This window comes from Camelina sativa, chromosome 11, assembly GCF_030686135.1.
Source record: "Camelina sativa cultivar CO46 ecotype springtype chromosome 11, ASM3068613v1".
In the NCBI taxonomy this organism is placed as follows: Eukaryota; Viridiplantae; Streptophyta; class Magnoliopsida; order Brassicales; family Brassicaceae; genus Camelina; species Camelina sativa.
This window is the reverse complement of record NC_141890.1, coordinates 29,918,410-29,931,931: the sequence shown is the minus strand read 5'-3', so window position 1 is coordinate 29,931,931 and position 13,522 is coordinate 29,918,410. Positions and strand designations below refer to the sequence as shown.

The 13,522-nt window shown below is 31.4% G+C and overlaps 1 pseudogene; it reads right to left on the bottom strand.

Annotated features, from left to right (window-relative positions):
• Positions 1–2,639: 2,639 nt before the first annotated feature.
• LOC147934597 (uncharacterized) lies at positions 2,640–5,409 on the bottom strand (annotated as a pseudogene).
• Positions 5,410–13,522: the final 8,113 nt, after the last annotated feature.

Here is a 13,522-nt window from a genome sequence, read left to right as displayed (position 1 = left end):
TTTTACCTTAGGTGATGATTCTTTAGCTGGTTCTACTCCTTTAGAACCTAATGTTCTTGCTCCATTAGAACTTTTTGTTCCTGCTCCTTTATAAACTGATGATCCTGCTCCATTAGAATTTGATGCTACTGCTCTGTTAGGAATTGATCCTTCTTTATTAACATCTGATTCACTATCAGATTCTGCATCCTCCATTCCATGTTTCTTATTCTTAAACAGCTTAGTAAGCGGCCATGCTATGTTCTCAAACAGTGCATCACCCATCACAGAAATGTCTTCACTTGGTGGTCTCCATAGGAAAGCATTTTTGTTAATCACTTTTACAATATTCACCATCGCAGCATTCAGACCTAAAGGAATTTTATTCAGCAACTGTTTAGGGTCAGTTGAAATCATATGTGCCTCAACAACTACCTCACCACCCAAATTCCAATCAAAAAGCTGTAATCTATTTTTCATTATGGTTGTGGCCTAAACAAGTCATGCAAAAACATAATTCATGTGTCACCTAACCAATAAGCATTTATATATTACCATAAACTTGCAAACTATAACATAAGAACTTTACCGATGCATCAGCGCCCTTGTTTCCAGTTGAAGAGTCCATAGTGTCCAAAATTATCTTATCAAATGGCCATGAAATTTTGGTTCATAGAGCCTGGCCAATCGAGTTGACAGTTTGTGTAGGCCTCCATAGAGATGCATTTTTATCTGATACAAAGGTCACAAGTATATCTGCCGCATCATGACCAATAGGCATACGGCCAATCTTGTAACTTGGTTGAAGAGAGCATAGTTCTCCCTAAGCAACAACAAAATCTTCATCTAAATACAAAAGTATCTGACATTGTGGTCCTTCTTTGTTCTTATCAGTGGTGTCCGAATATGCACCATCATCTTGTTGTCTCTGAGAATATACAAACAATAATATTTTCAATAGTACATCTTACCAGGAAATGAACACCACATTTGAATATTAAACGAACTATGTGTTTCAAATCAGCAATCTCGCTCACCTGTTCTGCTTGTCTAGCTTCAATCTTCTGCACATGTGCATCTCTGGGCTGTAAGAACGCTAGCTTGGTAGCAGTAACTCCTCCGCCCATTCCTCTGACTCTTCCACTCTTATCTTTCCCTAGAATTTGACTCACAACATCTTCCTTAAGACTAACATTGGAGTTTGAGCCTATCTCACTTCCAAGCGATTTAATTTGTTCCTAGTTTAAAATTTTGTTAATGCATCAATATACATTACCAAGTAAAATTAACAGATGGATTTAAGAACTTCTTACAATTGTTTGTTCAAACTCTGGTTTAAGAGGTCTTCCATCTGCATGGGTATGCCGTATGCCCAGCTATCCAGATCTTGCTTCTAGTAATCTTACTCGGGTCAGATGCCTTTTTCTTCTACAAGTACCAAATAAATTATTTATATTAAGAAGTAATCACAGTCACTATTTATAGGATATAACTCATGAATACAATTCATCATAACATAGACATACCATTTCATGAGCAAGGTGAACCATTCCTTTGCGACTGGTTGTGTGTGGAATCTGCTTTCTCCTCAAAGACCTGTACTGATCCCTTTGTTCCTATAAAAGTCATTCCAATATATTAGATATAAATAAACCGAACATAACTAAATAATGTTCTTGAAAGCAAACCTTGAAAGATTGGCTAGTTCTACTCTTCACCCACTTGAACCATGCTGATTCACTGGGAATGTTGCTTGGTTTCAAATTTCGTATATCTTCCTTGCTCCTTGTAGCACACAGTTTTCGAATTAGCCTAGACTTAGTAGCCCTCCATGAGCACCCCATTTGCATTAGCACTGAACTCTTTTGCCATTCTTCGGTCAAATTGAACCTCCCCTACAACAATTTATCCAATGTTATCATAAAAACTTGTTAACAGCATAAAGTAAAACACAAAGTAAAATAGCAAATAACATTTGTACTTGAATCTCTTCCCACATTGTATCCTTTGTCTTTTCATCCAAGTGCCTCCAATCATCTATAAGTACTGGTACATGTTCCCTTACAAGAGCTCCAAGAAAAGATGAAAGTGTAACTGATCCCTTCCCAACATGGTCACCGAGGCTGTTAAATTCAACATCTACTTTGTCCTCATGGCTTTTAGCCACTTTTCTCATCCTAGTGGGTCCTCTAGTTCTCCTCTTCTTCTTCTTCTTTGATTGTTCTGTTAAACATTCTTCAGGTGAATTTCCTGCAGTTTCATGTTGTTCAGCTTCTTGATCTTCTCCATTTTGTTCAACGTCTTTCTCAATCTCTTTCTCTACTCCTTCTACTTCAGGTTCTTCAGATGGTGGTACAGATTTCTTTACTCCTTCTAATACTGGTTCAGTTTCTTCTTCTACTAGTGGTTCATCTTCTGATTCAGTTCCTTGTTGTTGTTCGGAATGTTCATCTTCTACTGGTTTAGCATGTTTCCTCAATCTCTTGGCTGTTTTCACCTCAAGAGGTGTAACCTCAATGCCTTGCTGACGCTTGCTACGTCTGGTTTTCTTAGGAGTGGTTATTTTAGTCATGTTTTCTGCAAACAAAACAAGAAGGAAAAAACTTAGCCACAATTTGTAGATCATTACTGATAAATACTAACTACTAAGCCTATATTTACTAATCCTTCACTAATACTCTTTCGCAATCTTCCCTAACACAGTAACTCTCATCATCATCAGAAGATTGATTCAACAAATCTTCAAACTGCTGACTAGATGATGGTGGTGCTCTCCATCTGTCTCCAACTCATGATAACCCCTTGGTGGCGCTTTCATAACTACATACCAAGGGGATGAGTCATCTTCTCAGGAATAAAAAACTTATTTTGCTTGAGACGACATAATATATGGATCTTGTCGAAATGCAGACTGGTTTATATGCAAGTTGAGAAGCGTAAAGTCGTCTTTTTCCTTCACACCAATCCCTTTGTTTGCCCATCTACACTTGAACAGTGGATCTGGAACATGTGGTAGTCCAGCAAGATGATATCTTCTATAACTCCATAGTATGTCACAATGTCCGCCTTATGATTTGTATCTCTTGCACTAGATCGACATATCGTGAACGCTTCATAGGATAATCCACTGTTCTGAGTCTTCCGTTTTAACTCATTTGTGTGAAATCGATGTCCATTCAATATGTATCCCTTAAATGTCTGAGCTTCTTGTCTTGGTCCAAAGGCTAACCACCTTAGCTGCTTAGAATGGTCTTTTGAGTTACTTAGGATCTAATGAAAACTCAGAAGAAAAACAAGTATTTAGAGATAATTTGGATAGTCGAAATTTTAATAAGATGTGTATCTTTATCTAACTGCATACCTTCTCTTTAATCCATTGCGTAAACTTCTCTCCATGCAATTTCCATAAAAGAGTTTCATTTCTTCTGCAGTGCACATCCTTAGCTTGTAATTCTTCCAAGTGCATACTATATAAAATGTCCAAATTTTTTTCAAAAGTGTTACGTAGATATTTGTAAAAGTGAAACATGAAAACAATGAAAGAAAATGTTGATTTACTTACTCAACATATGGAGTAAACATTGTTGTGTTCATCAGAACATATCTATGTGCTATCTCCCGCTCTTTCTCTGTAAGTACAATTGATTTAGACTTGTTAATTGGACGACCTTCGAGGATGTGCTCATCTGGATCAAGATCTTCATTACGGACTGCAGCTCCCAGTGCTGGTACAGAAGACTTTAGAAACTCCAAACAGAAGGCAATGCATTCTCCTGCCATGTATTCCTCATCCATACAAGCTTCTGGTCTTGCATAATTCTTAACATATGACTTGAGGGTTTTCATATACCTACATATCAAACAAATAAGTGTCAGTTTTCATCACATCAAATAATTAAAAGAGATTTTAAAAAACATTACCCAGTACCTCTCGAAAGGATACATCCATCTAAAATGGACCGGCCCACCCAACCGTGTCTCCCTTGCTAGATGAATAGGAAGATGGAACATGATATCAAACATGGAAGGAGGAAAGAACCTCTCCAGTTGGCACAATGACTCAATAACCTCAGCCTCCAACGATATAAACTTCTCTGGGTCTATCACATGATGACACAATTGATTGAAGAAGTTGCATATTCTAGTCACTGCAATCCTAGGTCCAGTTGGCAGTAGTCCTCTTAAAGCCACATGTAACAAGTTTTGTAGTAACACATGGTGATCATGCGACTTCAAGCCACCAATTGTAGGAGGATCAACTGAAACACAGTTTGCGATATTCGCACAATACCCATCTGGTCCTCTGAACTCAGACAACCTCTTGCAGAACCTCTTTTTCTGTCTTGGAAAGCCAATAAGCAACAGGTGGTAAGTAGTTTCTCTTCCCACGTACTTGTGAGTGTAATGATTCCCGAATACTCATATCTTCTAAATCTTGTCGTGCCTTTAAGCCATCTTTAGATTTAGCACTATGCATGAGAAGGGACAACAAAGCATCAGACACGTTTTTCTCAACGTGCATTACATCAATGTTGTGACGAACAGGCATATCCTAAGACATGGAAACAAAGATCTAAGTTAGACAATGGTAAAGAACTAAAGTTATCTATTGTTTTATATAAATTTTATATAGAAAATATGCTAACCTTCCAGTAATCAAGATCGAATAAAATAGAACGCTTCTTCCACCTCCATTGATAACTGTCTTCATCATATTCATCTTTTGAAAGTTCATCATCTTCAAACAAATCAGACCTCTTTCTTTTACTTTTCTTATCTAAAGCTCTACCAAAATCATTCCTAAAGTCTTTCAAATGCTCATATATCTCAACCCCTGTTTGAATTCTACATGCAGTCCTTTCTTCTATCGTGTTGTCATCCAACCCCGTTTGCGTCTGTAAGGATGCCCAGGTCTGAGTCTTATCCTATTGCTCAAGTAGACATGTTTTCTACTAAACTTCAGCCACCTAAAAGGTGTATCCTTGCCACAAACATTACACGCTTGTTTACCTTTAACTTTACAACCTGCCAATGTCCCTAAACCAGGATAGTCACTGATTGTCCAAAGTAAAATAGCTCTAAGATTAAAAGTTTCCTTTGCGAAGGCATCATAAACGTCCACACCTTCATTCCACAAATCCTGTAGATCTTCTATCAACGGTTGAAGATACACGTCGATGTTGTTGCTCGATGCAGTTGGACCAGGTATAATAGAGTGAGCATTATATTCTCAGCCTTCATACATAATGTAGGTGCCATGTTGTAGTTCACAAGAAACACTAGCCATGTACTATACCTGGTGTTTTGAATCGCAAAAGGATTCATCCCATCAGTACACAAACCAAGTCGAAGATTTCTTGGGTAAGATGCAAACTATGGCCATTTATCATTAACCTGAGCCCAAGTTATAGAATCCATCGGGTGCCGCATCATTCCATCTTCTGAAGCATTACTGAAATGCCAACATAGATCCTCTGCCATCATTTTTGATCTATACATCCTTCTGAATCTGTCCTTTATCGGGAAACATTTAAGAACCTTAGCTGGAATCTCTGTCTTTTCGTCGCTTGTATGCTTATACATCTCCCATCTTGAAGCACTACATCTAGGGCAGCTTGTCATATCCTTGTACTGCTTCCGATAAAGAATGCAATCGTTCTTGCATGCGTGAATGTTCTCATAACCAAAACCAATTACCTTCAAGAACTTGTTCATTGCATTTGTTGATGTTGGAAGGACGTTATCTCCAGGTAGCATGTCGTGAAGCATCTTTAGAAGTTGATCGAAATAATTTTCTGACATCCCACTCTTAACTTTAATATGGTACAACCCCATGATAGCAGACACTTTAGTGTACTTAGAACAGCTGGAGTAGAGTGGCGTCTCAGCATCTTTCAACTTTTTCATAAATTCTGAATCTTCTTCATGCTGATCTGCATTGTCACTCTGATCTGCATTGTCATTCTGGGGTTGTGGATTGTCATCACCATCAAAGAAAGCAGCTCTAAACAATTCATAAGCTTCAAATTCCGAAGTTGGATCATCACCTCTTGTTAAATCCTTTGTCTCCCCATGGTTAATCCAACATCTACTCCTCTTGTACATCATGTCCATACCCCTAATCACCAGATGATATAATATAAAACCATACCTTGGAAGCCAAACCCAAGAATTGTCCATGTTACACAACTCCATAGTCAAACGGATAAATACATTTGTGACAGTAGATTCTTATATCAGACAGATTCAAACTCAATAAACCAACAGAGATACATACTATAGAATACACTTCTGAACTCAATGAAGATACATATAAAACTGAAATTACCTATAGATAGCTAGGATTTTGTAAAGAAGAGACTGCAAAGGGAGAACCTGCAAAAGGAGAGTCGATTATAGTTAGACAAAACTAAATTGATACCTTAAAAACTGAAACCAATTGAAACCATAATAATCTTGTAAAGAAGAATCGATTATAATCAGACAAAACAAATCGAAACCTTAAAATTTGACAGAAACCCCAAAAAATTAAAACTGAAACCTAAAAAATTGAAACAGAACTAAATCGATCGAAATCCAAACTGAAACGAATAAAACCCTAAAAAATTGAAACAGAAATCCTAAAAACTTGTCTAATTTGTCGAAAAGAAAACGGATATACACATCTCGAAACCCAAAATCGATTACCCAACATACGATTATAAGAATTCAATCCAAATATGTACCTTCGATTTCGATAAATTTGCAGACAGACTATCTGAGAGAGATAAGAGTATTTCGGAGAGAGCTAAAGAACTTCTTAGAGATAGAGAATCTAAGAATGTGAGATTTTCAACAAGAATCTAAGAATCAAAGGAAAGAAAATGAAAAACCCTAGCTCATGAACAGAGAAGCAAAAGAAAAGAATGTGAGATATTTCGACAAAGGTAAGAGGGAATAATGAAAAAATTGGGCGCTTGGTTTTTTAGCTAAGTACTTAGCCAGGAAATGAAAATAATTTTTCCGCCTAAATTAAAGACAGCGTTTTAAACATTGTAATGCTATATGTAAGATACGCTTCAACAAAACTGTAACTTCTAAAAACATAATATAGCGTTTACAGTTACCCAAACGCTATCTAAAATACGCCAGTATGTTAACTATAGCATGAAGGGAAAAAACGCTATATTCATATGCTATCTTTACGACATTTTCTTGTAGTTAACCTTTCCTCCCTTGGGAAGATAACTTTGCGTCCAACCTCCTCCACCATAGAGAGAATCTCGGCTCTGCCCTCCCCTGTGTCGAGAGAACATGTTTACGTCTTTTAGCTATCTTAAAGTGGCTTGCTCCAACAACCACTGAAACTAAAGACCCTTTTCCAACATCACAAAATCTTTTGATAGTAACTAATATTAAATTTCTCAATGTATTTATGCAAGTTTCTTTAACACACCATGATGTAGGCTCGATCTCTAAGCTCCTATAGATCTATCAACAATGATTAATGTTTTTCCAATATATCTATGTTTGTTGTAAGCTTGTGTTTGATTAGCCTATTTTATCCAACCATTAGGTTGATAAAATACAGTAAATTTAATATGTTAAATAAATTACTACAATTAATATGTTAAATAAAACAATCTAAAACTACTACAATAAATTTTAAATACAGTATTAGAAAAAGAAGATGCAAATATTAATCTTCATTTTTTTGGGTCAACATATTAATCTTACCTATTCCAAACTGAAAAAGGAGAAAGTAGCACCAAAATAGTATATTTTGGTTATATAGAATAAGGAAAATTTGTCTTCCCATTTAAAAAAGGGAGATTCTCAAAAATAGCACCAAAATAAGTTTTTTCCAAACTTATCACAACATCTCAAAATTCCAAAAATAGCACTAATTAATCTTTCAAAATTAAATCCTAAATTCAAAATACTAAACCCTACCCCTCAAAACTATACCCTATATTTGAATTGAGAACCAAACCTAAAAAAAAATTCTAAAAATTAATTTTAAATATTTTAATATTTTAAATTGTGCTATTTTTGGAAATTTATGGAATGTGTGCTCTAATTGTCCATAAAACTTGTTTAAGTGCTATTTTAGGGTATTTCTCTTTAAAAAATTTCACCAATAGAAGAAACTTGAAAGCAATATTTTTGAATAAATTATTTTGTTAGATGAATAATATGAAATGATCTATGTTTATATAGAAGTGTGTATTTTACATTTATTAGAATTAATAATTTTATGTATATTTTTCTTAATCCCTTTTCTATTTTTTTGTAGAATTAATAACTTAAAATTAAAATATGTAAAAAAATTTATAATTTGAATTTTATGAATTATATTTATATAATCTCCTTATAATTATTTTAAAAAAATTGCTTAATTTTTGTAATTTTTTAATAGTGTTTTTTAATATTATTAATATTGTTTGGAACAATTTTATTGTTTTTATCGTAATCTTAAATCTCTTATTAAATATTAACTTTTACATATGTCAAAATTTCAGATTAGTTACTTGTTACGTGTTAAAATCATGTATTAGTTTTAACGATCATAGATCAAAATTAAAAACTCACCAGATCGTGACACTGGTCATGATCTAGTGAGTTACAAAAAGTGAGTTAGTAACTTTGAGAACTAAACTTTATATAATAAGATAGAATTATCGTATATCAATATAAGAATGATCAATTATTACTATTTGATTAATACAGTAAATCTCATTTTATCGCGATAATTTTATAAATGTTTTGGTAAATTTATATGTATTGTGTTAAATCAGTTATTATATGTATGTTATTAGCTAAAATTATACTATTAATATGTTTGTATACTTTTATAGTTTAGTTATTACGTTATTTTATACATTAGTATATTTACTTACATGATAACTAGGTAGTAACCCATGCTACAGCACGGGATAAATTTTTTCATATAAATTTTAAATTAGTAAATGACCAAAATTATATTAATACGGGTGCTATAGTAAATGTGCGTACACAAGTGCTATAGTACACAAGCGTTATTTTTCATTTAAATTAAAAAAATTAAGCATAAACTTATTTACTCTGGAATTGGAAACACGTCAAGTCATGTCCCATCTCCTCACGTCCCAACTCATCACCCCTCGTCCCGTCTCATCCTGTCTCATCTTGCCTTGTCTCATCCAGTCCCGTCTGGTTCCGTATCTATCAGAATTTTGTCTTATGTTCGTTCTCTTTTAAATAGTTACTCAATAGACAATATTGACTAAAAGAGATTGGGTAAGAAATTTAGATGGGATACATGAGTTCTCTATTGATTTTTTTATTTAGTTAGTTGAAATTATCCAAAAAATTATAATTTCAAAAACTATATAATTATTTTCAAAAATACCAAAAATTTTAAAGTGCCCGTTCCAAAGTCGTTAATCCTTATCCAAATTAGTGAAAGCTTGATAATTAAATTCATCTACCTATATTTTTTTATTTTGTACTTTAATCTAAATTTTATGTCCCTTTTTAAAAAAACTATTCAATATATTATTTTTCATTATTCGAATTTACCCGTTTCAGTTTACATATACTATTTCTCGTCCTAATACCATAAATAAACTGGAATTTTCTCAAAATTTAATTATTGTTTTTTAAAGTATATGTACTCAATTAGTAAATTAAATTACTTAAAAAAATACTGGTAAAGTATATATTCAATCAAATAATAAACCTTTTTCGGTTGGAAAATTTAAATTTTATAATAGTAATATTTTTTTCATTAAAATTAGTTGGCCACTCTTTCACGGTGTTTTGTCAATATTTTGGTGTATATGGAGAATACCGCAACCCGTACCGAAAATAAACGTGATCATCATCTTCATTAGCTGGAAAATATAAAATTATTTTTTTTTCAATCCATCCATAATAATCAAAGACATCCCGTGTTTGATGAAATGTTAAAGTAATTTTGTTACGGAGTGTTAGATCTCGTCTTGTCCCATCTCATCCTTTTCCCGTTCTGATCCATCCCATTAGAAATTTTATGTCCCATAACCAATTTATTTTAAAGAATTATCAATATAATAATATTATTAATAAATTTTTGCTAAGAATTTAGACGAAACACATGTATTCTCCATTTGTATGTTTAATTTCTACTAACTATAGAAATTATAATTCTCAAAACTCTCAAAATATTATCTAAAATACCAAAAATTCTCAAATTACCCGTCTGAAGGTAGTAACCCGTGCTACAGCACGAGACAAAATATTTTCATACAAATTTTAAATTTGTAAAATGACTAAGAATTATATTAACATGGGTGTTATAGCACAAGTGCGTTCTTTTTCATGTAAATTTTAAAAAATTTAACCCTAATGGTATTTACTTTGGAACGTGAAACACATCCAGTCCCGTCCCATCCCCTCTCGTCCCGACTCATCCCGTCTCATCTCGTCTTCATCGGAATTTTTTTTGTCTTATGTTCATTCTATTTTAAATAATTACTCGTTAAACAATATTTACTAAATGAGATTGGATAAGAAATTTAGACGGGATACCATATTTCTCCGTTGAATATTTCTTTTATTTAGTTAGTTGAAATAATCCAAAAATTATAATTTTCAAAAACTATATAATTATTTTTCAAAAATAACAAAATATTCAAAGTGTCCGTTCTAAAGTAGTTAACTACCTGTCGCATATCAATCTTTATCTGAATTAGTGAAAACCTAACACTTGAATTTATTTACCTATATTTTTGATTTCGTACTTTTATCTAAAATTTATGTCCCTTTTTAAAAAAAAAATCATTCAATATGTTTTTTTTCATTATTCAAATTTACCCATTTCAGTTGACATATATTATTTATCGTCTTAATACCATAAATAAACTGGATTTTTTAAAACGTTCATTATTGTTTCTTAAAGTATATGTACTTAATTAGTAAATTAAATTACTTCAAAAAAACAATGGTAAAACATATATTCAATCAAATATTAACCATTTTAGGTCGTAAAATTTTATTTGTATACTAGTAGTATTTTTCCATAAAAATTAGTTGGCCACTCTTTTACAGTGTTTTGTCAAATTTTTAGTGTAAGAATACTGCAACCGTACCGAAAATCAACCCGTGTTTGTTGAAAATATTAAACGTAATTTTGTTACGGGTGGTAAATCTCGTCCAGTTCCATCACGACTGAAAAATAGTGGAAAATATAGTAAATTTAGTATATCTAAATAAATAATTTAATAAATGTTATATATTATGCTTTATGAACACTATGGTTAAAAAAATTAAAAAATTATTTCATCATTAAGTTACATATCAAATAAAAGGATAATGACATATCAATCTCTTTTATCACAAAATTATACAATATAAAATTAATTCAGAAGGATTTTCTTATTGTTGAGAATTTAGTGTTAATATTTTTAAATGTTTGGAAGATGGGATCAAATCAAGAGAGGCTTACACAAAATCATTCATCTGCAAGAAACAAAAAAAAATATATATATATATATATATATTAAAAGATAAAGATATAAGATTATTTAAAACGTAAATTAGAGGAAAAAAAAACATTAAACATGAAATTTATATCAAGTGTAAATATATATGATGCGTTTTTGTAACAAAAACTTTGAAACAAATATGAAACATATAAAAAATCTTAAATATGAAACATATTAAAAATCTTAAACGTTAAAAATATTATGTAAAATCGAGTATATAATGATAAAAAGTAACACTAACTTCTGAAGTACAAAAATATAGCTTCCATCCTACTTATCATTTTTTTCTGAAATTATGTTATAAAAAAATGACAGCCTTAGAACAATGAAATTGATTATGAATATTAAAGTATTCTTCTCTTTATCCTTAAAAGTAAAATCACATGATAAATTATTCAAAGCAGATTGACTAAAATATGGTAATATGGTCTACGTCCCATGTCATTACCATCTCAAAAAGTCAACCAAATATAAGAGCAAGATAAGATATATACCTTGAATTTTAATTAAATATTTTGGAGACTGCCTTAATAATACCCATAGTTTTCCAACTATCTCAGATCATATTCTACAATATAAAAAATTAGGTCAGTGTTGAAAAAATGTTATGAAAAATAAAATATAATAAAAGAAACGTTAACTAAAATCTCAATTGTAGAGAAAGTCAAAACCTTAAACAATGGGTATCAATGGTTGAAATAATCTTTTCTTTATATAGATGAATGAAGAGTACTCGGCAAGTTTAGTTTTAACAAAAAAATCTAAGCAAATATATTTCGAAGATTAGTAATTAAATTTCTAAGATCCTCAAAATAAAAATAAAGGAAGCTATAACTGGTCAAATTTAAAATTTCAGATATGATTTCGGCATAAATTGATAATTGAAATTATAATTGGTAAGAATTAAATTAAAATTTTCTGTATAAATCAGGATACAAATATAGCAACCACTTTAAAAAACTTATCCCTACTTAAACACATTTCCATAATTTTTGTTTTGTTTTACTTATGGCAAAAAATGAAATCCCATAATAATTAATCACATTTTCATAATTTATGACTCCAAATCTCGTCAATGTCTACAAATATTAATACATGAATAGTTGACTTAAATTAAAAAATTAAGAGGATCGGGGGATCGAACAGGAGGCCTCCTACACGTGAAACCATTACCTATACCACCTAACTAACGGACCATTTTAACAAACACTTCCGAACTTTATTTTTATATTACATTATGTTTCATTATTGATAATTCCGACCAGGGATCCGCGTGTTTGTACTAAAATAAGTTATACCCCTTTCGTAAATGATTAATTTTGTTTTTAACTCCAATGTAATTATTTACAAAACAAATGTTACTAGGTACGGATCCGCACATACGTGCGTGATTAATTTCAAAAACTATATTTAATATAAAGTTTGAAATATATTATCAAAAACTATATTTAATATAAAGTTTGTAATATATTATGTACACATAGAGTTACATTTATAGATATAATTATTTGTTAAATCATTTACATCTCAAATTTATATTAGTTTGGTTTCATTCAATTTGTGATTTTTGAAATAATAAAAGTTTTAGCATAAAATTAAGATTCACAAAGCAACATACCCGAATCTAACGTTTACCGAATTAGTGACTAATCAGAATTGTATAAAATTTGTAAAATTATGAAACGGATAAAAACCATCAAAAAGATTAAAACTTCTCAAAACGAATGATCTAAATTCTTAAGCGGGTCAAATCCGTCCCGGTAGCCATACTCCATAAGGGGTATAATATTTTTTTATCTATAAAAATCTGTCCCTCGAAATTTTTAAGAAATAATATTAAAAATATATAAGATTTTTTATTTTTTAATATGTTAATTTTGAAATGAAGGAATCTTTAATATAAGTTAGTCTTATATATCAGAAATTTTCTATATGGAAAACTGAAAATTAGGATTTGCATAAGTTCAAATATTTTATAGTTTACAATAAATTTAAAATGTTGTCAAATTGTTTTTTAAAGATTTTCCAATATCTTTTATTCAAAATTAATTTCAATT